We start from the raw sequence: 26,204 nt of genomic DNA, 5'->3' as shown, positions 1-26,204 counted from the left end.
TTTTATACAAACAAATTAAATACACCATATAATTACATATGTATCTTCAATGATTACATAACTGAGTCAATCAAAGTTTACACCTAGCAAGATCGGCATGGTACTGAGCTAAATCCCCCTTTCTCTACACATTTGATTCTATATTTTGATGTCTTAAATAAATCCAAAAAAATATTGCATCACATTTTACAGAAAATAACTAGTTTTTCATTTCGGAAATCAAGATCTCCATTGATAAAGTAGATCTAAAATTCATTGTATGTTTATACATTAAGCTACAAATATAAATCTGAGACAAGGAAAATACAAACTATAGAAGTGAAGCAGTGCTTGATGGTAGAATGAGCTAGATGAAATTAAATAGAATAAGAAAAAGGAAACTCACTTGATTCCCATTTGCGTACACTTTTTGGCCTACTAAAAGATATGCGGAGATTTCAATTGGCATGGGTCTCAGTTGATCTTTTGGTGCATTCACCCATAGAACTGCTACATCTTTATCTTGATCATATAAAACTACCTTTGCCTCATATGTCGACTAATCACCAAGAGTTACTCTATGGGAAAAGTAAACTGAAGCTTATCAGTCATTGAATTCATGCTACTCTTAAATTATTTTATGAAATTAAGAGTAAAAGAAAATTGAAAAAGTACAATGTCAATCCATGCGATATGTTCTTACATTTTAAAGTAATCTTTATTTTTTAAATAAAATAAATATACATCTGTTTCAGATTTGAATTGGAAAAGGTGTATGACCTCAAATATTACAAGAAATGCCTCTTGTTGGTTGTTTCTTCTTTTCTTCATCATATGCTTGACTTAGCTCTCACTTCAGGGTCACCACTCTTTCAGCATGTTACCTCAAATCCACTTCAGTGTACCTCATCTTTTTTTGCTAATTGTGCTCCATCATATGAACAGATCTTGTGCCTATCTTGATGATGTCAGGGTACAATGATCAAATGTGCTATCACAATGACTTGTATTATTGTATCATGATCAGCCAAAAGTTTGACCATCGTATATGAAGTATTGTACTAAGATAATGCTTAAATGATAAGTACAACATTTTTTTCAATTAAGTGGTTTCTCTAAAGCCTTCATTGTTTATCATGGTCAGTCCTCTTCATCCACATTTCAAGATAGTCCCTACTCCTATGGCTCTGTTAACTACCCTTTGGAGGTCGTTTATGGCTGGAGTATGTGCACAGAGGTCTTAGAGTGGTTCTACCATAGCACATGACTTAGGAAACCCCTAGGTTTTTACACCCTACCCTTATAAGATAAGATAATTTTATTAATGGCTATGTCCAAATAGAAGTAAAATTGCAACCAAGAGAGTAGGAAGAATGTGGGCACCTAATTAGCAGAATTTTATAGGTGCCTTATGTCTGACCAGCTCCAAGTCAAATTAATGATATATTTCATAAAATATTACAACATACAACGAACTTATGGCATACAATAAGAAAATAATAAAAAATTATTCCAAGATATTAATGACAACAATCTAATCAAAGTGGAATATTGGAATCCCAAGATTTCCATCAAAGTAAAATGAAGTTCCCCTTGTAGATACATATGACATCCATGAATTTTCACTTACATTACAAATTAAAAACAAAAGAAAAAGTGATAATACATACCAGATCCAAATAATTTGATCATCAACTTCAATGTATTCATGACACTCCATATGGTCTTTCCAATCATGTACACATAAATATTGACCCTTCCCATACAACATTAGATCAAGATCTTCAGGTTCTAAAGATCAAAGAAATTGTAGTGTTGAATTCCCAAGCAAATAAAAAAACCCTGGGAAAAGCATTTAACTTGCTCTGCAACTGTGGTAAAAAAATGACATTAAATCAACAATTTAACATATCAATGTCAATTCATATTATCTAGTATCTACAACCAAGTCCCTGCCTCCTTGACAAAGTTCCATGACCTTTTGGGAACCCGGTTCTTCAACTTCTGTCACAAACATGAGTCCTAGTAGATCCGAGTCTAGAATATTTTTATCCATTTCCAATATCTACTTGAAAATTGAATACAATTATGGATCTGCATCTTATGTATCTTCTAGGAGATATAATGACCAACCAATTGTTTGACGAATGTTTGAGCTAGGACCATGTCAATTTGCATCCAATGTATCAATACAACTAAGAAATACATTCTGCCACACAACATTATAATTAGAGGAATCAAGAGAGATTTAACACCTAATTCTAGCAGATAAATTAACATGAACACACAACCTGTGGAATCATAAACACAATCTCTTTATTTATTAGCTCCTCCTCTAATCTTTAATGCAGCACACAGGTCCAAACCATGGTTTCCAGCCAATGATTAATGCGACATGCATACTAAGGCTCCTCTAAGCACATTATCTCTCTGTCTTTGTTACATAGAGGCACGCTTGTCCCCTTATACACAGAGATTACAATCATTATATCCTAAATTTCTTGAAAGAAATACATCTAAAGCCCCAAACACCAATGCTGCCATATTTTTTGGGTGTTCGATACCCACTACACAGTGCATAGGAATCTTTCTTCATGGTCTTGTTGGAATTTCTCTTCTTGACATTTGGTTCCAAAATCCATTCCTATCTCCTCATGATTAACATACCCAACAACTCTCAAAAATGTGTCAGTAATTTAGATGTGTGTCATGCTCTACTACCCCTACATCGAGCACAAATATACATAGACCCGTGTCTGAGATGCACTCCCTAGTTTGTGAAGCTGGAAGTTGGATATATCCTATTTCTATATTTCAGAACTCCCTGACTTGTGTGCATTTGATGGATCCTCAAGCTTAGGAACCCCCAGGTCAATATCAAACTTGAATCTAGATGGGTGTGTGCCAACGTCATATTCATGCAGTCAATGCATTGTCTATGTTTAATGTCCCATCACCTGGACATACAAATAATACAATTCCCACCCATGTTCAGGCTATTAGCATGGACCTTTGCTCTTTCTCAGTTCAACTAAGGTGGATTTGATCCAATTTCCATCTCTCCAAAAGTACACACTAAGAATTACATCAAATAATCTTTACCACTATCCATGAAAGGAAAGACTACGAGGGACATTGTGGCATAAACATATATATGTAAAAAGGCTGGAGCTTTAACAAAAAGGATCCAGCTCAATTTCACAACTTCAGCAAAAGATGTGGAAGGCTCAGTTTCACAACTTCTAGAGGTTGAGTTGCACTAGATGATTTAGATAACTCACATGTTAGTCCAAGAGATGGGAAAAAATATACTACACAATGTGCCTTAATTCTATTTCATTGAACTGAATGTACAGTGTCAAGCTGACCTCCAACTGGAGAAAAGATTCAAAAATCCTGCCATAGGTCACAACATGAGTAGAAGTGCCTTGGAACATTGATGTATGTGGTGCTAAGTCTCATGAGTAGGGTGGTGTTCATATGAAAGGTTGGGGTTTTAGCCTTAGGATATAAGGCATTTCCGGAAGTCACAACAACTTGGCTTCTAGAACCTCCAACAAATCCATCGTAAGGTTGTGTGTTATTTTTAGTATTTCAGGTACTCCCTTTTGCTAAGCACCCTGAAGTCCTTTGTGATGTTCCCTAAAATTTGTGGGGTGTCTCTACACGTCCCTCAGATGGATCCCTGCATTCCTATATCCCCATGTCCTGGAAACTTGGAAAAACATTGGAGTAAGAATTCCTCGATCAAACAACCATAAAATACCACCATGATGCATGCCCCTCACTCATAAAGTGGAATTTTTTTAATTGAAGCCAATTCCTTGTTTTCTTAACTTCCTTATTTTCTTCTTACCATGAACTCTAGGCATGTATGGTATATCCCTTTCATAAGAATTTTTGTGATGATTTTTACTCCAATTAACCTGTTACATTACAGTCATTGTTGTAAAGAATCAAGTTCTTTGAAAACATGGCACTTCAACTTGTAATACCAACTTCTTTTCATGTCTCTTACATGCACAAGGTAACACAAGATAGACACAAGCATATGCATAAACAAGAGAGAAGGGGTACTAAAATACACTTCAAAACATCACAGGATGATTATACGACATGCCATGCAGTAAAATAAAATAATTTTTTTAAAAACACTACAAATGCCTCGCTCATTAGATATTTATACATTAATATACAAATAGAAATTTGAGACAAGCCAAATGAAAATTGTAGAAGTGAAGCAGTAGTTGACGGTAGAATGAGCTAGGTGAAATTAAATAGAATGAGAAAAAGGAAACTCATTGGATTTCCAAGTGCATACACATTTTGGCCTACTAAAATATCTTCAGAGATTCCAACTAGCATGGGTCTCAATTTATCTTTTGGGGCATTCACCCATAGCACTGCTACATCTTTATCTTGATCATATCCAACTACCTTTGCCTCATATGTCAACTGATCACCAAGAATCACTCTATGGGAAAATTAAACTAAAGTCTGTTAGTCATTGAATCCATGCTACTCTTAATTTTTTTAGGATTAAAATCAAATTGAGAAAGTATAATGTATATCCATGTGATATGTTCTTACATTTTTAAGGAATCTTTTGTTTTTAAATTAAGGAAACAGATATATCTTTTAGATTTGAACTGGAAAAGATGTATGACCTCAAATATAAAAAGATGTGTCTCTTGTTGCTTGTTTCTTCTTTTCTTCATCATATTCTTGACTTAGTTGTCACTTCAGGGTCAGCACTCTTTCAGCATGTTACCTCAAACCCACTTCAGAGTACCTCATATTTTTTTTTTCTAATTGTGCTCCACCATATGAACAGATTTTTTTCCTATCTTGATGATGTCTGGGTACAATTATCCATAACTATTAATAGATACCTCTTAGACTTGAAATCAAGAAGGGAGTTATATTCAAGTAACCAAAAATGAGCATCATGCAATGGTAAATGTTGAATAATGTTGTTTAAATCTAATCGGAATGCACTTACCACCGATATAAAATCTTCCATTATATATTTGGAAAGATTGGGAATGGAATGAAGGCCCTTCATAATGAAGAGGAATGGAGCCCAACCAAAAAGGAAATCCTCACATGTGTTTCCTTGGATGATGCACCAAAGGCTGGACTCACCTGAGGGATCATTGCAACAACCTCAACTGAAAACATCTCAATGCAAGGCACCCTCAACTTATCCCTCAGGCAGGGACGATCTACTTTCACTCTTCTGGGAAGAGGTTGGCAATGGATTCAAAAAGCTTGAGGATTTTATCGGAGAGAGGAGGCCTCAACCCATATGGATCACAATGTGATGGTAATTTCAATTTTTGGGATTTGGTTTCCATAGAAAAATAGTTTGGAGTGTTAGATTGGGCTCCAAATGGAATGTACAAAAGTGATCTCTGCTATTTATCTACAACTTCATGTCTGGAAGCAAGAACGGGATAGTTTTTACAGTATAAAGAAAACCCATCTATATCAGAATGGTAGTCTCATGATTTTAAAGATGAACTAAAGTCTGGGAATGGACTCACTAGGTTTTGAGTATATTGGGAGGAGGAAAACTGCTTCGGGAAGATAGATATTGCCATACACAACAAGAATAGATTCCTCCACGTTTTTGAACCTGCAACCACTAGACTTCATAAAGCCCTGAACCTTAACATGTGTTCTTTGACTTAAACATCTGCTCTTGCTCCTTTAATATGATAAATGTCCTCCAGTAATCATAAAATTCCAATGTGATCCCTACAAATAGTAACATAATGTAGCATAGAGATTAAATCCTAAACATAAAAGCTTGGTTGCAAAAAAACCAATGGATTTTGAACCAGAGCACTGAGGTGCTTGTACTCCTATATGTGTGGAAGACTAAATGTGGGGTCAAATTGCATTGAATTTAAAAGTGAAAGGTACCTTGGTGCCATCAATGGACTGAAGAATTGATGGTGAGATTAAATATTGGGTTTACTCGTAATTCACAACTCTATCAGATGTCTTTTTCCTGCGGTATGAAAAGTTTGTGGTTGGGAGGGGTATTGTAAAGCAAAATTAAAGCTTGCTTTAAAGCTAATTTTTTTTTTTTTTTTTATGATGCGAAAAAAAAGAGATACAATATTTTGTTTTCACTTACATTTGATTTTAGTTGTATTTGAGAAACTAATACCTTTTACATGTTTTTAGGTTGTGATATTAGGTGGTATTTATTATAATAATAGAAATAATAATAATCTAACTTTAAGGTTACATTTTTATGTAATGATTTTTCTATTAAAGCTTATGGAGGAAAAATGTGAGATGTTGAAAGGAAACAAGTGCTTTTAATTTGGTTGTTTTGAAAACATTTAGGTTTTCTTGCATATTAGGTGGGTGAAAATAAAATAGAGTATATAGTAAATGGATTTGATAGTTAAAAACAAGTGTTAGTTTCTTAAAATTCATATGTAAAATTTGGAAGCAATAGGATACATATCCTTCTTTAGGTTAAATATATTCAAATTGTTGCGCGAATGGGGTTGTAAGACCCTATGTTTTCATCTTGTGAAAGTGGAGTTATCTCCTAGTCACTCACATAGTTTAGTTTGTTATAAGGAAAGTAGATGATTTTCCTTAAGATGTGAACATTTCATTTCAAGTAGTGTGAATGTGGCTTCAATGAGGCATTGAAAAAAGGAATGACCATGCACATTCAAGATGCTAGTGTTATGCTTTGCTTCAGGCATGAGTGCACGTAAGCATACTCTAACAAGGGTTGAAGAGTTTGAATAGTTAGAGTTTTTGGAGGGTTGTAGTATCAATTAGAGGTTTAGACAAGTAATTTAAGCACCATGAGAAGTTGTGAAGAAAACTTAAGACATTTGACAAGCTGCACGAAGGAAACTTGGTAGTGGTACTAAGTGAACATTCCTTGATCAAATTTCATACCCTCTCCTTGGCACTACCACTTTGCAAGACGAAGAAGAAATGTGAAATAGATGTGCAACCCACTAAATAAGTTGGCAATGTTGTTGCAACATATATAGGTGGTCTTGTCATGTTGGAAAAGGAGGTGTTGGCCCACTCCCATTTTCAATAAATATTTTTCAACCTTTGAATTTAATTTCCTAAGAATGTAATCAAATGATATAACTGTAAAGATTCTAATAAGCTCCATAATTATAATCATCCTCTGATCCAATAAAGAAGTGTATAAGAACGTATAACCTTTCATCCAATCTATAAAAACCTTTGAATCCCCTATCACTTATAAGTTTAAATTGTTGAAGTGACACAATTAAAATGCTTAACATAAACGCCTAATTCATATTATTGTAGTTCTTGTTAGGTAGTCATGTTTTTGTTCCTAGACTAAATTAGTCATTCGTATTAGTCATTTTTAGTATTACTTATTAGCTAGTCGTATATTTTAACTTGGGACTAAATTAGTCATTTATGTTAGTCGTTTTTAGTTGGGTCTCTTAATGTTGCTAATTTTTGGTGGTATTTCACTTGGAAAAGTTGTGGTGACTAACGTTTTTAGTCACCTAGTCACTAATTTCACCATTTTCTAATAGTGTTTTTTTTTTTTTTTTCTTTTTTCTTTTTGGCCATCAACTAAAAGGATGATCTAAACAAATGCTTTTAGGCATCCGCAAATGTAATTTTGTTCCTTGGTTTTTAGGTTGAATAAAATTACAAAATTTCCTTGGAAAAAGAATAGTTGTGTACATATGTCTCTCTCCATTAGTGGGAGAAGTAAAAAATAAAAGATATTTAAGTGGAATTTCCTTGATTCCACCCTAGATCAAATATTAACAAAATTTTTAGTTAAATAAATTATAAAATTATTTGTTACATGGAAATCCCACTTTGATGAGGAAAACTAGAGGCACGTTAATGAAACCCAATCCTTTACAAACTAAGAAGAAAACTAAAGCAGGGGATCCTAATGGCTTAGCCTTCTTGATAATGTCAGTATCATTTTAAAGAAATCAATTTTTAACTATGCTCTTAATATATATTCTACCATATTTCCATAATTTGTTTGAAAAATTTTAGCTTAATTCCTCTTTCAAAGAAATTTTCCTTGAGGTTGTTACTTGGCCAAATGGTGGTCACCCAAAGTGTTCTAATATTTTTTCTTTTTATTTTGAGTACATACAAAATTTCAAGAACTCTACTTTTAAGTGACCTTCTTCTAACATTTTCCATACATAGAAATTACTGACATCTAAAATAAACACACCCAAAATGCATTCTAAATAAGAAATGGATTAAATATAATCACATAATAAGTCAAACTTATATTTTCCCCCAAAAAGAATTTGAGCTACATGAAAAACAATTTAGGGTTAACTTATTTTTCAAGAGAAAGAATGTGGGGCTAATTTATTTTGCACAATAAAATGTGTGGGGTTTAATTACCAATTTGCAATATCCATGAAAGTGTCTTAACAAGGTCTTTGAAAAATTAGAAAATCCCTCTTTTTTCACCCTTTCGGATTTTACTTAAATCCTATGACCAATCTAGGCTACTGTTATGCTTGAAGAATATTTGCAAGAGAAACTTGTGGACAATCCAAGTTGCATGCCCTTCTTGAACAAACATAACAATAAAATATCTGAGAAAACAATAATATTATTTCAAATACTTGAAATAATATGGTGAGCTCCATCAATGTTTGGGGCATGAGCACTCAAAAGGGAGAATAATTTTTTGTCATTTAGTTTTTGAAATTGGTGATAAGCACACCACATTATAACTTCTTACAAAAAATGGTGATGATGAAATTTTGATTACTAGATTAGTTGCCTCTATAGAATATGGAACGCATAACACATTGCATTCATATCTTCATAGTATTGCAAACCCATCAAATACTCATCATGATATTCATCCTCTTTCTAGTTTTCAATCACATAAGGTCAAAGAAAATGAATTGCAAACATGATAGACATATGATTAAAAAACAAACAAGAAGAATATGATGCTACAACCTTACATTATAGTAGTATTTGGGATATTTTAATTTCCTTTTAAATTAAAAACAAAGACACCACATTCATGAAAACAATTATGTAATACCTAGTACCAGTGAGAATGGATAACTTAAGAGTTCACAAAAAGGAAGGCTAACAATCTACTTGAACTCTTTCTCAAATATGAATACAAGGAGAAGATATTTTTGGCTAGTTCAATTAAAAAAACTCTAATGGAATGCCATCCTCAATGATTCGTTTATGGTCGGATTTTTACATTCTCCATTTTTAAAATTTTGATTTTTTTCTTGATTGAACTTCTACCAACTTTATGTGTGTTGCACACACCAAGTTACTATATTGAAAAATTATTGCATCGACTTGATAATCTTGAAAGTAGACATGACTCTCAATTTGATGACTTTCTTGAAAAAAATATGCTTTCAATATAATAGACCCTCTTTCATATATAAAACCGTTAACATCATATTCCTCCAATAACTTCATCTTTCATTCAGTGTACCACATCAAATAATACTTGACATTTTTGGTGTTGTTAATGGGTGAAACTACAACAAAAACATCTCTTGCACAATAAAAAATGACCATCATTAACAAGAAATTAGTTATCAACATGTACAGTTTTAGTAGATTTAGATCTATATTTTAACTATTATCTATACTTATACACAATGATTTTAAACACACACACACACATATATGTATGTATGTAGGTATGTATGTATGTATGTATCGTTTGAAAGCAATTGAAATGTTACATTCTCTAATAACATCATAAACTCTATCACCTTCAAATGAAACTATAGTCTCCTATGATTCCATTTCTTCCAAGCTTGCAAGCAACATTTTCCCCTTTGTATTAAGTTATGTATGTTGCCAAGATTTCACATACATATTGTTTTCACAATCATCATTGAATTTTGTGTCCTCTATGCAAACAGGACAAAAACAATATTCTTTTCTTTTATCAAATGTGAACGCATTTCGATATTCTTTTGTTTTAACTGAATGCAATTTTTGAGTCCCTTTTATTGTTTCATCTTAATATGAAATCGATCTATATACATATTGGACTCCAATATGCCAAACAAACCTATAGTAAATTTAAACAAGAATTTAAATATGTTATTTAAAATACAATTTATATATCAAAGATAATCATCAATCAATTATTTAAACTATAATTTATAAATTTATAAAATTTAAAATGTAATAAAAATCATCATTTATTAAAAATATATACAAGTTCATATATATACATACATGCATACCTCACTTGATGGGTTAGTCTCATGGCTTAGTGCAACAATGCACCATTGAAAAATTTGGTCAACTAAGACAAGTCGATTATCTGAGTGGTCCATCTAATATTTTTTAAGTGCTCATTTTATACATGCTGTTGTGCATCATGTTCTCCTTTTCCATGATCAGTCTCAAAGAAATTCCAACAATGTTTAATGTTGGTTTTCATATGAAGAAGACACAACCAAGAGAATGCTCATGAAGATTTGAATTCCCTGCGAATCCATTTGACCATATCCAATGTTCAATGAATTTTATTCCATGATCTTTCAATGAATCATAAATCTAATCAAATCAATGTTGTATAAAATGAGTATCATGTGTACGATCATCGCTAGTATAAAAATGATATTCTTTAATAGCATGTCGATTATCACTGGTGCTTTCTATATGATCAACATTTTGTTCATCATGTCTACATAGAACATGTAAAAGCACAGAGACTTGGTAAGAATGATAATATTCACTCCATATTTCATTTTATGTAACAAATGTACAATTTTCTACAAAATCAACTATCGAAAAATTGTCCCTAGTGGAAAAAATTGATGGGATTTTTAGAATTGCAGGTCTTTCCATCTAATTCTATGAGAATTCTTGGTGTCTTTATAAATTTTTGTTTCAAACTTCTTCAAAAAATCTATCACAAAAATTTCTTCTTGTTGTAAATCAATCCTTCTAACACTTGTACTACCACTTGCACCAATCAATATATGGATATATTCATATATCTTCCATTCCACTTTTATGTTGGATAGTGATTGATCATTCATATCAATAGGATATTTGTTGTGAAACAAAGTCAAATTTCCACAATAATCACATATTTGACACGAGCACATTTATTTTGGTAAAATAATTAATGATTTTCCCTTCCACAGAGAAATTGGGATATGAAATCATGGATAGTGGAAGGAGGAGGTGAATTTCTCCAAAATGTTTTACCAAAATTAAGGTGTCATAATATAATTGAAATTCCACATGATAATGACAACAAGTGTCACATACAATGATAGGCTTAACATACAATGGTTTTTGTCGCACAAAAGTATTGGTTGGGACATTAATTCTACGATTCTCTTCTTTGAAATTCTTTAAAAACTCTATCTAAGTGGTGTCCAAGATATGTTTTGGATATTCTTCATACTAATTATGTGCATGGGGAGTTCACTCAATGAACCTCTAACATATCATGTGTGTTCATGGCATACTAAACAATACCCTTAATTTGACTACATATTGGAAAATAACTCTAAAAATCACATTATTTAACCCCCTACAAATATGAACCCAACACACCTTCCCAATTTAAAAAACCCCTAATTTCACTAGATATTGTAGGTATCCATTTTTATTAACATTTTTTATGCCCTTATATATTTTTTCATTAACTTTGAACTAAATTTTTTATACTTGTCAATACAAAAATCCTTTACCCCCTATTATATGCTCAATATATTATGTCATTTTTTAATCAATATATATCCCCCAATATGAATTCATGTGGCATGACATTTATCCCCCAGTGAAGCCCCTGCGATTTCGTGTTATTCTTCATCGCATCACATCCCTTTCTTTTGGTGAAATGTGTGATTTTTTCATCCAATATTCACATATCATATTTTTAGCATTTTCTCTAAGTCTATCTTTGTATGGTTTCCTACAAATGACTGTCCAACAAGAAAGCTCATTATTTTCATCTATTTGCAATCAATTTTTTTTATGCTTGTGCAATTTTTTTTGTGAGGTCCCTAATTCCTTTTCCATGTATTTTATCAAACGATTTTCTTTAGTAGTTAATGAAACCATTATCGTTTGTATTTATCTACGTGCATCTAGATCACTTTTCTTTCTAGATCTTCCAATTGATTTTAGAGTAATGCTTATATTTTGAATAACATTGTCTTTCACCTTTTTATCTTTTGTTGACTATTAAATTTCCAATAGTGTTGTAGCTTCTTTTCATTTATTCAATTTTAAGAGACCTCTCAAAATTTGAGCTTGAATTGTCACAATTTCATCTTTGAAAAACTTATATATAATGAGCTTAGCAAAATATCATATAACATGGTAAGATTTTTTTATCTCCATATGTGTCAGTATCAACATTTTCGAACATCTCATCATCAATATCAATTTCATCTGTATATATGATAATTTAATGTAAATAAGTATAAATATACATTAAATAATTAAATTAAAAAATAGAGAATGAAATTGAAACTAGTAAATATGTATAATTTCAATAATACATGACATATGTATACATATTTATGGGTGGTTCAACTTCTTCTTCATTTGAATCTCTTTCAACATCTTCAATGACATCATAAATCACTGGTTCATTTTCTTCTTCACTTTGTCTTTCAACATTTTCAATCTCATCATCAATGTTATGAGGAAAATCTCTCTCTGTTTACATTGCAAAATATTTTTCAAATTAGTTCATCAAATAAAAAATAAATTACACAATACACTATTAAATTTTAAATATCATTTATAATATGTACATTTACATACTTGGTTCAACTTCTTGTTGAGATTGATTTTCCCTTTCAATATTTAAGTGTTCTTCCTTCTTTCTTTTGTAATAGTTTCTCGAGTATTCTCTACGAGCCTCAATGTCTCTAATTCGATCATATTTTCTCTTGAAATTTCTTTGATTCCCCATGATAATTCAATCTATATATATTTAAAAAAAAATAATGAAAATTTTATATTAAGAAATATATTTCCAAAACAATTTTTTTATATTTTAAAAAGAAATTTAAAAAATTACAATCATGGAGAAGAAAGTGGGCAATAAACATTTTCATTAAAAGGAAAATTTGGAAAAAAATCCATACTAAAACCTTAAAAAATATTACTTATGCTATCCATAATCTTATTTACTTATTCAAGAAATTTGCTACTAAAAAGCTTTACTATCTAAAAGCTACCCCAAAAAAGTTCAATATCCAAAAGGTAGATCCAATTTTTTTTCTATCCATTTACCACATAAATGAAAACCCTATGTTCTACTTCAACCGTATCAATCCTCAATGATAAGTCAACAATCAACCCTACTCAACAAAGAACATCAAGCCAAACTCTAACCAATAACACACAACTTAGTAGCTTAAGTAGTAAACCCTTGTCATCACCAAAATTAATAACCTTGAATAATAATTTGATCTAGATATATAATGACACATCTGAAATATTCATACAACCAAACCTTCAATCGAGAGTTTTGACAAGCTTGTCTTAAACCAACAATTCAAAATTATTCAATAAGAAACTCAATGAAATATATGATTTTTTTGTAAAGAGAGTTGCATATGGAAATAAGCTATCCACAATCTAATTTACCTATTCAAGAAATTTGCTACTAAGAAAAGTTCACTTTCAAAATATAGCCCAAAAAATTTCACTATTCAACATCCGCATATGGAAAATGTGGGATGAGAGTGAGAAAATGGCGTTTTGACCAATTTTTATGTGTAGGTTTCGGCTAAAATAGTCACATCAAATGGTTGCATCGTCTTATTTTCGTGGCTGATGGAAAAAATGGAAAAGGTTTTCGGCCACTTTTTTTTCCCATTAAATTTAATGTCCGAACGGGAAAAAAATGTTTTCAGCCCAAAAAATTATCACTTTATCTGCAACTTTGCAACCAACTAGAGTTGGCTCACATATGTTCACACTTCTCTAATTTCATCATGGTTAAAATCCATCTAATATAATATATTTACTTTCAGAAGCAATACTAGTGTTTGCAGATTTGAGTATACTTTCACTAGATATAAATTTTATGGAATTTCATAGATATTTGCTAATTTTAACTATTTTTCTAGTAAAATGTGTGCAATTTTTTTTTTAAGGTCATTATGATTCAGTGAAATCAAAATTTAGTATCTTCCAAAATACAATGTGACAAATATGGAAAATTTATGGTGCATTATGTTGGCCCATCCTCTTTAATGGAAAGTTTTTAGATTTTTTAGTTTTTAACTAATATGATGAGAAACATGGTGCTTTGTTAAACATCTTCAAAATCTGCAGTTTTTTCATATTGGTTCAATTAATTTTTTTTAGTAATTATGATATGCATATGTTGGTTTCGTAAGTATAGCCATATCGAAGTAGTGTCTCTCTAGATTGTTGCAACACATTTATTTTCAAAAAGATAGGGTTAACAAGGAATACATCGGGGCTTTAAAAACATGACTTTTTATTAATCCATTGATTTTTAAAGAACACACAGTCAAACAATTGCTCAATTGACATATCAAATGTGAATATTTTTTTTTAAATAAGCAATAGAAAGCTAATACAATTTTTTGATAAGTCTTTTTAACTATAAAATGAAATTCTAAACAAAAAAATTACTTTCGATTACCGAATTGAGATAATAAGAATATAATATTATATTTAATTGAGATAATAATATAATATTATAAAATTGATTGATTTAAAATATTGTAAAGAAAATAAGCTACTCTAATATTTCATCTACATTCCTTATAAATTTTTGTTTCAAAATCTTATCTAATAAGTTTTATTTGTTCGTTAAAAAATATATTAAATTACACAATATATATATATATATATATTCATAAGAATGTTGCTTAATTGATTAATGGAAACTTCATGCAAAGGGAAATTTAGAAATAAATATGTGTGTTATGCATCCCTAACCCTAGGTCTACAGTTGATGATGCGAATTTTGTTGAGCGCACATGACGTCTAGCTCGAAGGTGGCTCCTCCCCCTCCCAAGGTGATCTAGTGGATTTTCAACCATTGATAGTAGGTCTTCTCAAGAGGTCAAAATCTAAAGAGAGCCATTCTAAGTTCATGAAAAGGGTCGAGATTATCCCCTATCTTGCACTTCCTGTAGGTTTTTGCAGATCAACTTTAGCATATGAGGACAAAGCATTGGGTGGGAGATTTATAGGGATGTGTCCCTCCCTAAAATCAATGGATCGATAAAATGTTGAAAACAATGAGGAAGGGAAACATTTCCATCTTTTCTTATGGAAATGATTTCTTCTCTTTTCTATTCAAAACCATGGAGGATATGGAAATCATCTTTAGAAATGGGCCATATTTCCTTAGATACAAAAGCATGTATCTCAATTCGTGGTCCACAGACTTCTATTATGATGAGGCCATCTCCAATTCAGTTCTAGTCTAGGTTAAGTTGTCATGGCTTCCTGTTTATTGTTGGAGCGATGATTTTTTGAGAAGAAATAGGTAACGGAGTATGAAATACATAGGTCATAATTCAGATCTCATTGCCCTGAGGATGGACTCACCTAGCTAGTCCGAAACGTCGGTTTCTCAAATTGCTCACAGGTTTTTCCATTAACAATAAAAAAATACATAGGTCAAGTTGATCCTAATGTTTTTCAATTCACTTGTGCCAAAATATGTGTGGATTTTGATATATAAAAAAGATTTCCTTCGGAGATCAATATAATGCATGGGAATTGGTGCCATTTCCAGGTACTTGACTTTGAGAAAATACCATTTCAATGCATATTTTCCATGAATATGGTCACTTTCTAGGGACTGCAAGAATACCCCACCGGAAAAGGGGGAGAGAGAAAAGGAGGGGAAAGAAGAGAAGTGGAAGAAGCTAAAAAGAAATGCAAATAAAGGAAAGAAGCACCCAGAAATACTCGAAGACAAAATCAAAATTTTGCTTCAACCTCTTCGAACCCCTTTCATGTTCATCAAACTTAGGATGAGCAAGGACAAGAAGCACTGCTACAAGAGAATGAAACTCCAACAAAGAATAAGGAAACTCACAGGACAGAAGAAGGGGAAACCAAGGATAATGTAGTAAAAAAAATGAGGTCCCAACAGAGAAAGAAACCACACCAATCAAGTCTAAAGGTAATGTCTTGGATCATACAATCCAAAATCAAAAGGAAACCCCTCAAGGCCCATCAAGACAATAATCAAAAGGGAACCCATTAACATCAAAAGGAGCAGAAACAATTTCAAGAGTACTAACAAGAAATGACAAAAAGAACATGAGTTGTGGGGATAGGGGAACTAGCCATGAGTGAAATTCCATAAAAGGGTAATATATTCTAGAAAAGAGGAAAGAGAATATGAGGTGAAGCTCAACAAAAAATTAGGGAATCAACCTTAAATAGTGGACATCTTAAAGTCTACAACAAATCGAGATTAAGGAAGTAGTAAAGAAGGAGGATGTAAAAAATCAAACCCCCATAAAAACAAATGAAAATAATCTCATGGAATGCAAGAGGATTGGGAAACCCCATTAAATGCAAAGTTGTAAAAGAAATGGTATCAAAGGAAAAACTATAGATCTTGTTGATCCAGGAAACAAAATTTGGAAGAAAAGGAGATTTTAAATATCTCAAAAAAAAATTGGCAAGTAAGCAATGGAGAAGCACAAAGATCCCGAGGTGCCTTAGGAGGATTGCTAAATCTCTTGTTGGACTCTCATTTTACCCAAATTTCATGGTTGAAGTCACAGTTCTGGATTGTAATTCGTCTAGAAAAGAATAATTCCAAGGAGCAATTTACTATAGTAAATGTTTATGCACCAGTTAACTATGGACAGAAAAGTGAATTTTGGGACCCCTTAATCAATATTAGTGAAGATCAATGGCATGACAACAAAATTGTTGGGGGATGATTCAATACAATCTTGTACTCCATAGAAAAGCAAGGGTGGGGGGGATATATTCAAAGACCCATTTACGGAAATAATGGAGGATATAATAACCCAATGGAATTTGATAGAAATAGTTCCCAAGAAACGAAATTATACTTAGACTAATAGAAGGACTAGGGAAGGACACATAACAACCAGGATAGATCATTTTCTTCTTCATAGAAACTGGTTAGTGAAATGAATAGAATGCATCTCAAAAATTTTGATGCAAGGTAAATCCGACCATAGGCCCATCACCTTGGAAATTGACCCATTGGAAGATCTGTGTCAAATTCCTGTATGGTATAATCCAAGATGGATCTAGGAGAAAGGAGTGGTGGACATGTAATAAAACAAGCTTGACTATCCCTAGTGGTGGGGTCTCTATCCTTCATGTGGGAAACTATACTAAGAAGAGTTAAACATATCTAAGAGAATGGGCCAAGGATAATTATAAACCCCCAGGCACAAAAAATATGAATTGTATAAGTAATTAGAGAAGATATATTTTTTTATGGATGTTGGACAAGTGGAAGATTAGCACATCGAAAACAAAAAGGAACTGACCAAACAAATTCAAATAGTGTAAAGGCAAGAAGACGAATATTGGAGATTAAAATATAGGAGTATTTAGTTGAAAGTCGGAGATCAAAACATGACTTTCTTACATATGCAATCCAAGGCCATAGAAATTTGTAATCATGTTAAATAAATAATTATAGAAGGATCCCCAAAGGAATCGAGCCATAACCCAAATTAAGGTGCAATGGAAGTACTTTGGACCTTAGGATGCCACCTGGGAAATGGGAATGAAATGAGAAATAAGTTTCCTATGTTGTTTCTATGAGGATGAATTCTTGACCAAAACACTGAGGACAATGTCACTTTAAAGTGGAGGGGAGATGTAATACCCCTCGGAAATTACTATATGACCTTTTATTTAATCACTAGTTGAAGAAATTAAATGACAAATGATAAATATGTTGATCTAAATATTATTTTCAATAATGAAATTAGGAATTATTTTTGATACAGTGCTAATCCTCTCAAGAATATGTTAAGGCTAATGTGAGAGATTAACTCCAAATGTTAGGAAAAAATGGTTGAAGTTACTTATGCCCATAGGAGAAAAAACAAACAAAACAAAACAAAAAAAAAAAAAAAAATCCTCCTTTTTCCATTCTTCTAGATTGTTGCAATAGGCAAGAGAAAATAAAATAAAAAATTGACAAATATACAAACAAAAAAGAAATTTTAGATATGGTGGGAGATTAATGTCATATGGTGGATTTTGTAAAGGACTATGGGTGTAAAAGGAAATTCCTGTAAAAATATTATCAGTGGGAGAGAAAGATTGGTTGAACCCATAAAGATTAGCAAGACAATGTTAAGGTTTGAGGAGGTGAAACTTAGAACAAATTTATGTATAGTTTTTTTCCTGATAGTTAGAGGAAATATCGGGGGGAGCTGACAAGATAAGTTGGTTCAAGGTCGAGTGGAAGGTGGAATCCTTGGCTTATTCCTAGAAGGATTTCAGATAAGTAACAGAGGTATTAAGTTTTGGAAATGTGTGTGGTAGAAATATGCAAGAAAGATAAGCATAGAATTTTTTTGTTTATATAAGTGATTTAAAGATACAAGTGTCTATATATGAATGAAATATTTATGTTGTTGAAATTAGACATAAAGTCTCTAGATTATGTTTTTATAGGCTAACTGTGTATTTGCAAGTGACCAAAAAGGCGCATAGGTTTTGACATAAGAGTCTTTGAGTTAAAACAGAAAGGTTCCAAGAACCTTGTAAAGAGCTCCTGAGCAAATAACAACTAAAGAAAAAGACCTATGTGGTTGAAAAGCTACAAGAAGATATAATTCTATTTATATAATCATATACAATAATATGGCTAGGTTTAGGCTAATGTTCAAGTTGTATGTGCGACTGTGAGAATAATATTTCATTCTTAAGTCCAACACACGTGGTCCTGAACAAGGAAATGGTTAGCACTTAGAGAAATCACATAGGTACCTCATTACAAGAGTACACTAGATATTTGGACTATATAAATACATAGTTGTATCTATGTATATATATTAACCTACAAATGAGTAGATACTCTAGACTTATTTATGTTCTGCTAAATACTGAAAAAGAAACAGGAAAAAGAACGAACTTTATTCCAAAATTTATTGAAGAAAACAAGACATTTCCAGAGAAAGAAAAGAAGCATGCATTCATATAAATATAAATAAACGTTAAGGTAGTTAATTTTTTCTTTTAATACTATAAAAATGTGTGGGAATAAATACAGGGCTAGTTGACAACTTAGAATTCATACACTATTATTCTGAGTCTATCGCAAGAAAAGTTACTTCCATATAAAATAAAGTTAAGGTTCAAACCCAAAGCCCATAATCGGTAACATAAGTACCATACTTATGTGTAGTAAGAAAAACTTTCAGTAAAACCCTTAGGTCTGATTGGGCCTCAAGATACTAAAATTTATACATAAATGATAGATTTAACGAGGAAGAGAAACCTCATGTTGACAACCATGAAATTTATTATAATTCTTACACATGAATGTATGGAAGAAAAAAATACCATGGCCATAATATCCTTGCACTCGATCTCCTATACCCTACCGTTAAAGCCAAGCCTAACTACCAAAGATATTTGAAAGAAAACTTAGAGTTAAAGTAAGAGTCTCGACACACCAAAGATAAATGTAGGTGTTCATTCGAGTCGAGACCTAACTGAGGAGTTTAAAGAATAATGAGAACCTAGTTCCAACACTAAATGACTATACAAAAGTGAGACCCTCAACATAACTTCTTTCTTGTACACCCAACAAAGTTTGCAATCGTTGGTCATACATGCGAGGAAGTGAAGAGAGTTAATAAAATTCTTATAGCATACTTTTTTTATAGCAACTAATAAGATAAAGTTATCCATACGCTCGGCTTCGAAGGTTTACCTGCACTATATAGAAAGTGGGATTCCTCGTTGCTATTGATAACCAAGTAAAGAGAGGAAATATGTGGAAAAAGAAAAATAAAATAATGTGGTCAGAAACCCTTGTTGGGAGTTGAGCTAGAAAAGCCTAGAAGAATTCTCACAAAATAAAAGATTTTTTAAGAGATAAATTACCTAACAGGGTTATTTCATTAGTTCCTAGTGTGGCGGGAGTGAAAACCACAACTCTGGAACTATCCCATTACACCGAGGGAAAGAGCCTTATGAGAAACAAAGTTTTAACCCTTGTCAACAATGTTGGTGTGAAATATGAGAAAACTTTTGAAAAACTCTCCTAAACACTAAGTACTTGAATTGAAAACATAAGGAGAATAGAAATGAAAATGGAATAATCACTAAACAACTAACGAGAGTCGCATAGTCAGCATAGAAAGGCTTAGGGAAATTCACCCTTTGAGCCATTGTGACCCTTGAAAGAAATCTTCCTCTAGAATCAAGAGGAAAGAAACGTAGGGTTTAGAAAATCAATGAAAAATTGTAGAACTCTAATTCACTTGAAGCTTTAAAACACATTAGACCTCACTGGCGAGACTAGGCAGTGTAGTTATCCTAACCCACTCTCAACTAATCTCCATCGTTCAATATCATGAGATAATCCCAACTGTTCAAAGTGACAGCAAGTAGGATCACCACGAGGTAGGTAATACTTTGAAGCCACATTTCCATATTGTTGGAAAGGAAAAGGAGGAAAAACACAAATTACACACAAAACTCATGAGCTACGGCTCTTTTATTGATCACACAAAGACTTGATAATTGCAATGAACCCGGTGAAGAGTATTTAACCTTTCCCAACTAATGACTCGCCTAAAATATCTTGACATTCAACCACACACTTAATTCGACTATGACTTAACTCGACTTGACTCAACGCTTCAACAATCAACACTAAACACTTAGTTAACTGACTCTTTGATTTTATCCAACTACTCATGTAGGAGTAATTATCCTATTTTACCAATCCTCCTTAATTACGACTGCTAAATTAAAACTGACTCATAACAACTCAAACATGCTTACTGGTCTATGTCTCAGCTAAGCTTACAACACCCAAGTTTATTCTATGAAAATCAAACACATCTTTTGCTAATTACTTAGTAAATATATCAACCAATTGATCACTAGATTTACAAGGCTTCAAGTGAACTTATCCATTGCTCACAAGTTCTTTAATAAAGTGATATCTAGTATCAATATGCTTGCTCTTTTGTTGAAACACACTATTCTTGGATAGTGCAATTGTTGAGGTTGTCATAGTATGTTGTTGTTGATCCTTGTTGTTTCTGCTTGAGTCCATCAAATACTCTTCTTAACCAGACTGCTTGACATGTTGTTGATGTTGTTGCTACATATTCTGCTTCTGTTGATGAAAGTGTCACAATGGGTTGCTTCTTAGATGCCCATGAAATCACACCTGAACCAAGATGGAACAAAAAACCATAAGTGCTCTTCCTATCATCCAAACTACCTACAAAATCACTATTTGTGTATCCAATCAAATCCTTCTTTTCTGCGCTTGCATACATTATGCCACAATCTCTAGTTCCTGCTATGTATATCAGAATTATTTTTCCTGCACTCCAATGTGTGTCTTTTGGAGTCTCCATAAAAAAGGAAATCAAACTCACTCCTTGCATTCGGTCTTGTAGTTGTGAGATACATGAGGCAACCAACAAATATTTTGAATAGAATTGGATTGACATATGATCCTTCATCATCCTTGCTTAACTGTGTACCTGTTGAAACTCGTGTAGGGACAGGTTTGCAATTTTCCATCATGAATATTTTCAACAAATATTTGGCATATTTATATTAGAAAATAAAAATTTCTTTTTCAGATTGCTCAACTTCTATGCCAAGAAAATATTTCATGAGACCAAGATCTGTCATCTCAAATTCTTTCATCATGGCTTCTTTAAATTCATCTAACTCAAAATCACCTGTAAAAATCATGTCATCAACATATAAGAAAACAATTAAAATTTGTCCATGCTCATTTACCTTTGTGTACAAGGTAGGTTCAATGTTGCTTCTACAAACTCCATTCTTAATCATGTAGTTGTTGATTCTGCTATACCAAGATCTAGACACTTGCTTCAGTCCATAGAGCACTTTCTGCAACCTGTAAAATTTATCTTCGTTACCTTTAACTTCATAACCTGGAGGCTGCTGCACATAACTTTCTTCTTCTATAATTCCATTCAATAATGTTTATTTCACATCCATGTGATATACTTTACACTTGTTATGAGCTATTGTGAATAGAACTTCTCTTATAGTATCCAATTTGGCTATTGAAGCAAACATTTCTCCAAAATCTATTCTTAGTTGTTGCGAGAATCCTTTTTCTACAAATCGTGCTTTAAATCTATCAATTTAACCTTTCTCATTCAACTTTGTCTTGTACACCCACTTTACACCAATGAGATTTTTGTACTTTGGTAAATCAACCAAATCCCATATATCATTCTTTTCAATAGCTTCAATTTCTTCATCCATGGCTTGCACCCAATTTTCATCTATGTTTGCTTCTTCAAACGAAGAAGGTTGGAATGACAACAATGCAAAATTTGAACTAACATCCAAATCATGATAAATATCTTTCAGACTTCTCATATTTATCTTACCATTGCTTGATTCATCACCTGATTGATTGTTAGGAGAACCTCAATCTGTTGATCTGCTTCAAGATCTATGCTTCTTAGAAAAACTTGGAGTCCTTGTTGGTGTGTCTCTGTTTGGTGTATTAACCTGTGATTCTTGTTGCTCCTTTTCTGCTACATCATCTTCTTCCATCAGTGGCACTTATGCATCAAATGTTTTGTCTATACTACGATTCCACGACTCTTGTTCTTTGAACACAAAATATATGCTAATTATGGTCTTTTTGGTGACAAGGTTATACAATTTGTAAGTTTTTGATTGCTCACTATAACCAGTAAATATGCATTTTTCACTCTTATCATCCAATTTTCCTCTTCGCTCTTTAGTTACATGTGCATAAGCTACATATCCAAATACTCTAAGATGAGATATGCTGCAAGTATATCTAACCATGCTTGTTCTGGTACTCTATTCATCACACTCTTTGTAGGAGATCTGTTGATCACATAAATAGCACATGAAAATTATTCTGCCCAATACTCATTAGACAAGTTTCTACCTTTCAACATGCTTCTTGCCATATTCATAATTGTCATGTTCTCTCTTTGCTACACCATTCTGTTGCGGTGTGTACATGGTTGTAAATTTTCTTTTGATTCCATGTTGTTTGCAGTGATAATGGAATTCCTTTGAATCATATTCTCCATCATAACCTGACCTCAATACCTTGATTTGTCGATGATTCACTTTGGTTCTCTGCTAAGGCTTTGAATTCTTTAAACCTTGCAAAAGTTTTAGACTTCTGCTTCAATAAGTAAACCCAATTTTTTCTTTTATAGTCATCAATGAAAATGAGGAAGTAACTACTTCCACCCATTGACTGTGTCCTTGTAGGTCCACACAAGTTTGTATGCACTAGCTTAAGAGATTTCTTTGCTCGATATGCAACTCCATTTGAAAAAATTTCACGGTGTTGCTTTCCCAAGATGCAACATTCATAAGTACTAGCAGGTTCTTTGATGGGAGGTAATCCTCTGACCATCTGTTTCTGCTGCAACAATCTTAAACCAGAAAAGTGCAAGTTACCAAATCGAAAGTGCCATAACCAATAATCATTATAACATGCAACTGTAAAAAACTAACCTGGTCATTGTAATTCATAATTAGAGGAAAGAGTATGTTCCTCGTCATCTGCACCTTCGCTATCAGCTGCTTGCTTGGGGGGTTATCATGTATAACACATTCTTGACCTTGAAAGATATCTCTGTATCATTTCTATGTCAAATGACCAACACTTATCAAATTATGTTTGAGACTAGGAACATAATATACCTCTGAGATTGTCTTCGACTCCCCTTGCTTGGTTAGAATGTTGACCACTCCTTTGCCATCTACATCCATAATCTTGTCAATCCCCAACTTTACCTTTGTTTTCACAGATTGATCCAAATTTGCAACCAAATTCTTGTTGCCTGTCATGTGGTTACTGCAACCACTATACACATTATCAAAAGGTTCATGCATGGTATGGCAAGCTAGGAACATGGAGTTAGTACTCTCTGTAGTGACATTAGCTCTCTAGTTTCCTTGATTAGCTAACCTCTTCCTGCAATCACGAGCATAATGATCAAATTTATTGCAATAATAACATCTCACTTTTGATTTGTCAATTATTTGATTATTATTGAAGCTTCTGCAGTTGCTTCCACTTTCATGTCCATGCTCTTCTCAACCATCTCTCTGATCACCATATCTTCTACCTCATCCTCTGCCTCTCGATCTACTTCTACCTCGACCTCTGTCTCTTGAAATAGAAACTTGACTTTTGAAAGTGGTCTCTAAAGTGGAATTCTTATTTTTGTCTATCCTTGCCTCATGTGATAAAAGTGATCCCATCAACTCATCAATTGTTAATGATGCCAAATCATTGGCTTCTTCTATGGCTGCTACCACAACATCAAATTTGGTAGACAAAGATCTGAGGACCTTTTCAACCACTATTTGATCTTTGATTTCCTCACCATAATTTTTTAACTGATTTACGACAGTCATGACCCGATTCATGAATTGATGTCCTCTGTCTCCTTCATCTACAAACTTTCAAAATCTCTCCTAGTATTCTGCAACTTAACAATATTGACTTTGGCCATACCTTTATAGCTTATTGCCAAAGTATCCCATGCTTCCTTTGCTAAAGACATGATCATAATCTTCTGGAACACTGCTCAGTCCACTCCTTGTTGGATAAGCTACAACACTTGTGCATTCTTCTTCTTGTCTTTCTTCCATTGCTCTCTCTCCACATTAGTGAGAGCTTGTTCTTCTACTTCATCGTTAGGTTATGAAAATCCAAACTAAACATAATCTCAAACATCATGAGTCTGCAAAGTGGTTGTCATCTTAATGGCCCACACACCATAATTTTTCCCTATAAACGGTGAGAACTAGAGCTAGAAATTTGAGAAAGCCATTTTTCTTCAAAATTTCTTTAAAAACCCTAAATTTTTCTTTTTATAAACTTACAAAACTCTCTTTTTTTATAAAACCTTAATTATATATATATATATATATATATATATATATATATAATCTTTAAAAAAAAGTTATATATATATAATCTTTTAAAAAAGGTTATATATATATAATCTTTTAAAAAAATTTATATATAAAAGAAAAAACTTTAATATAAAAACTTTTTATTAGAAAATCTTTATATAAAAAAACATTTTATAAATACGCTTTGAAAAACTTAGGATAATATTTATCCCTTTTCAAAATATGATTTTATCCTTTGAAAAAACACACGAAGATATAAATGGTATTTGATATAGTAAAAAAAATCACTCCACTTCACTTTTTATGAGTTTCGAAAAAACCCGAGTGACTTTCCAACACCCACGCGGACTATGCTTTTTGTGACTTGCAAATATAAAAAATAAGCGTTGACCCGGTCGTATAAAAATTGTGGGCCGTTTTTTTATTAATTAAGTGTGAAATTTGTGTGTTTTTAATAATTTGATAAATTTGCAATGTAATTTAAAAAAAATAAAATTATTGGTTAATTTTTATTAGTTTTTTTCTCACTTGCTCTGCAAGCATCATGGATTTTGTGATCTCTCCTCAGCTTCAATATCAATTTGTTGGAAATGTAGAAAAGCTTAAAATACAAATTACACACAAAATTCATGAGTCGCGACTCTTTTATTGATCACACAAAAACTTGATAATTACAATAAACCCGTTGAAAGGTATTTAACCTTTAATTACACACAGAACTTACCAGTTGCAACTTTTTTATTGATTACACAAAAGTTTGATAATTACAATAAACCCTTTGAAAGATATTGAACCTTTTTCAACTAACGACTTTTAAAATATCTTAAAATACAACCACACATTTAATTAAACTATGACTTAACTCTACTTAACTCAATACTTAAACAATCAACACTCAATTAACTAACTCTCTAATTTTAACTAACTCCTCGTAATTATTTTATTTTAACACATTACATATGAATCTCCCTCGGATTCTAGTTAGCAGCCTGCTAGTGTCTTAGTGTGTTCCAACACAATCCAACCGACATACTAAATCAAACAATGATGACTACAAAAATCAA

Source organism: Pinus tabuliformis, chromosome 7 (assembly GCF_031772625.1).
Source record: "Pinus tabuliformis cultivar Carrire ecotype Pingquan chromosome 7, CPIR1, whole genome shotgun sequence".
Taxonomy (NCBI): Eukaryota; Viridiplantae; Streptophyta; class Pinopsida; order Pinales; family Pinaceae; genus Pinus; species Pinus tabuliformis.
Note: the sequence above shows the minus strand (reverse complement) of the source record.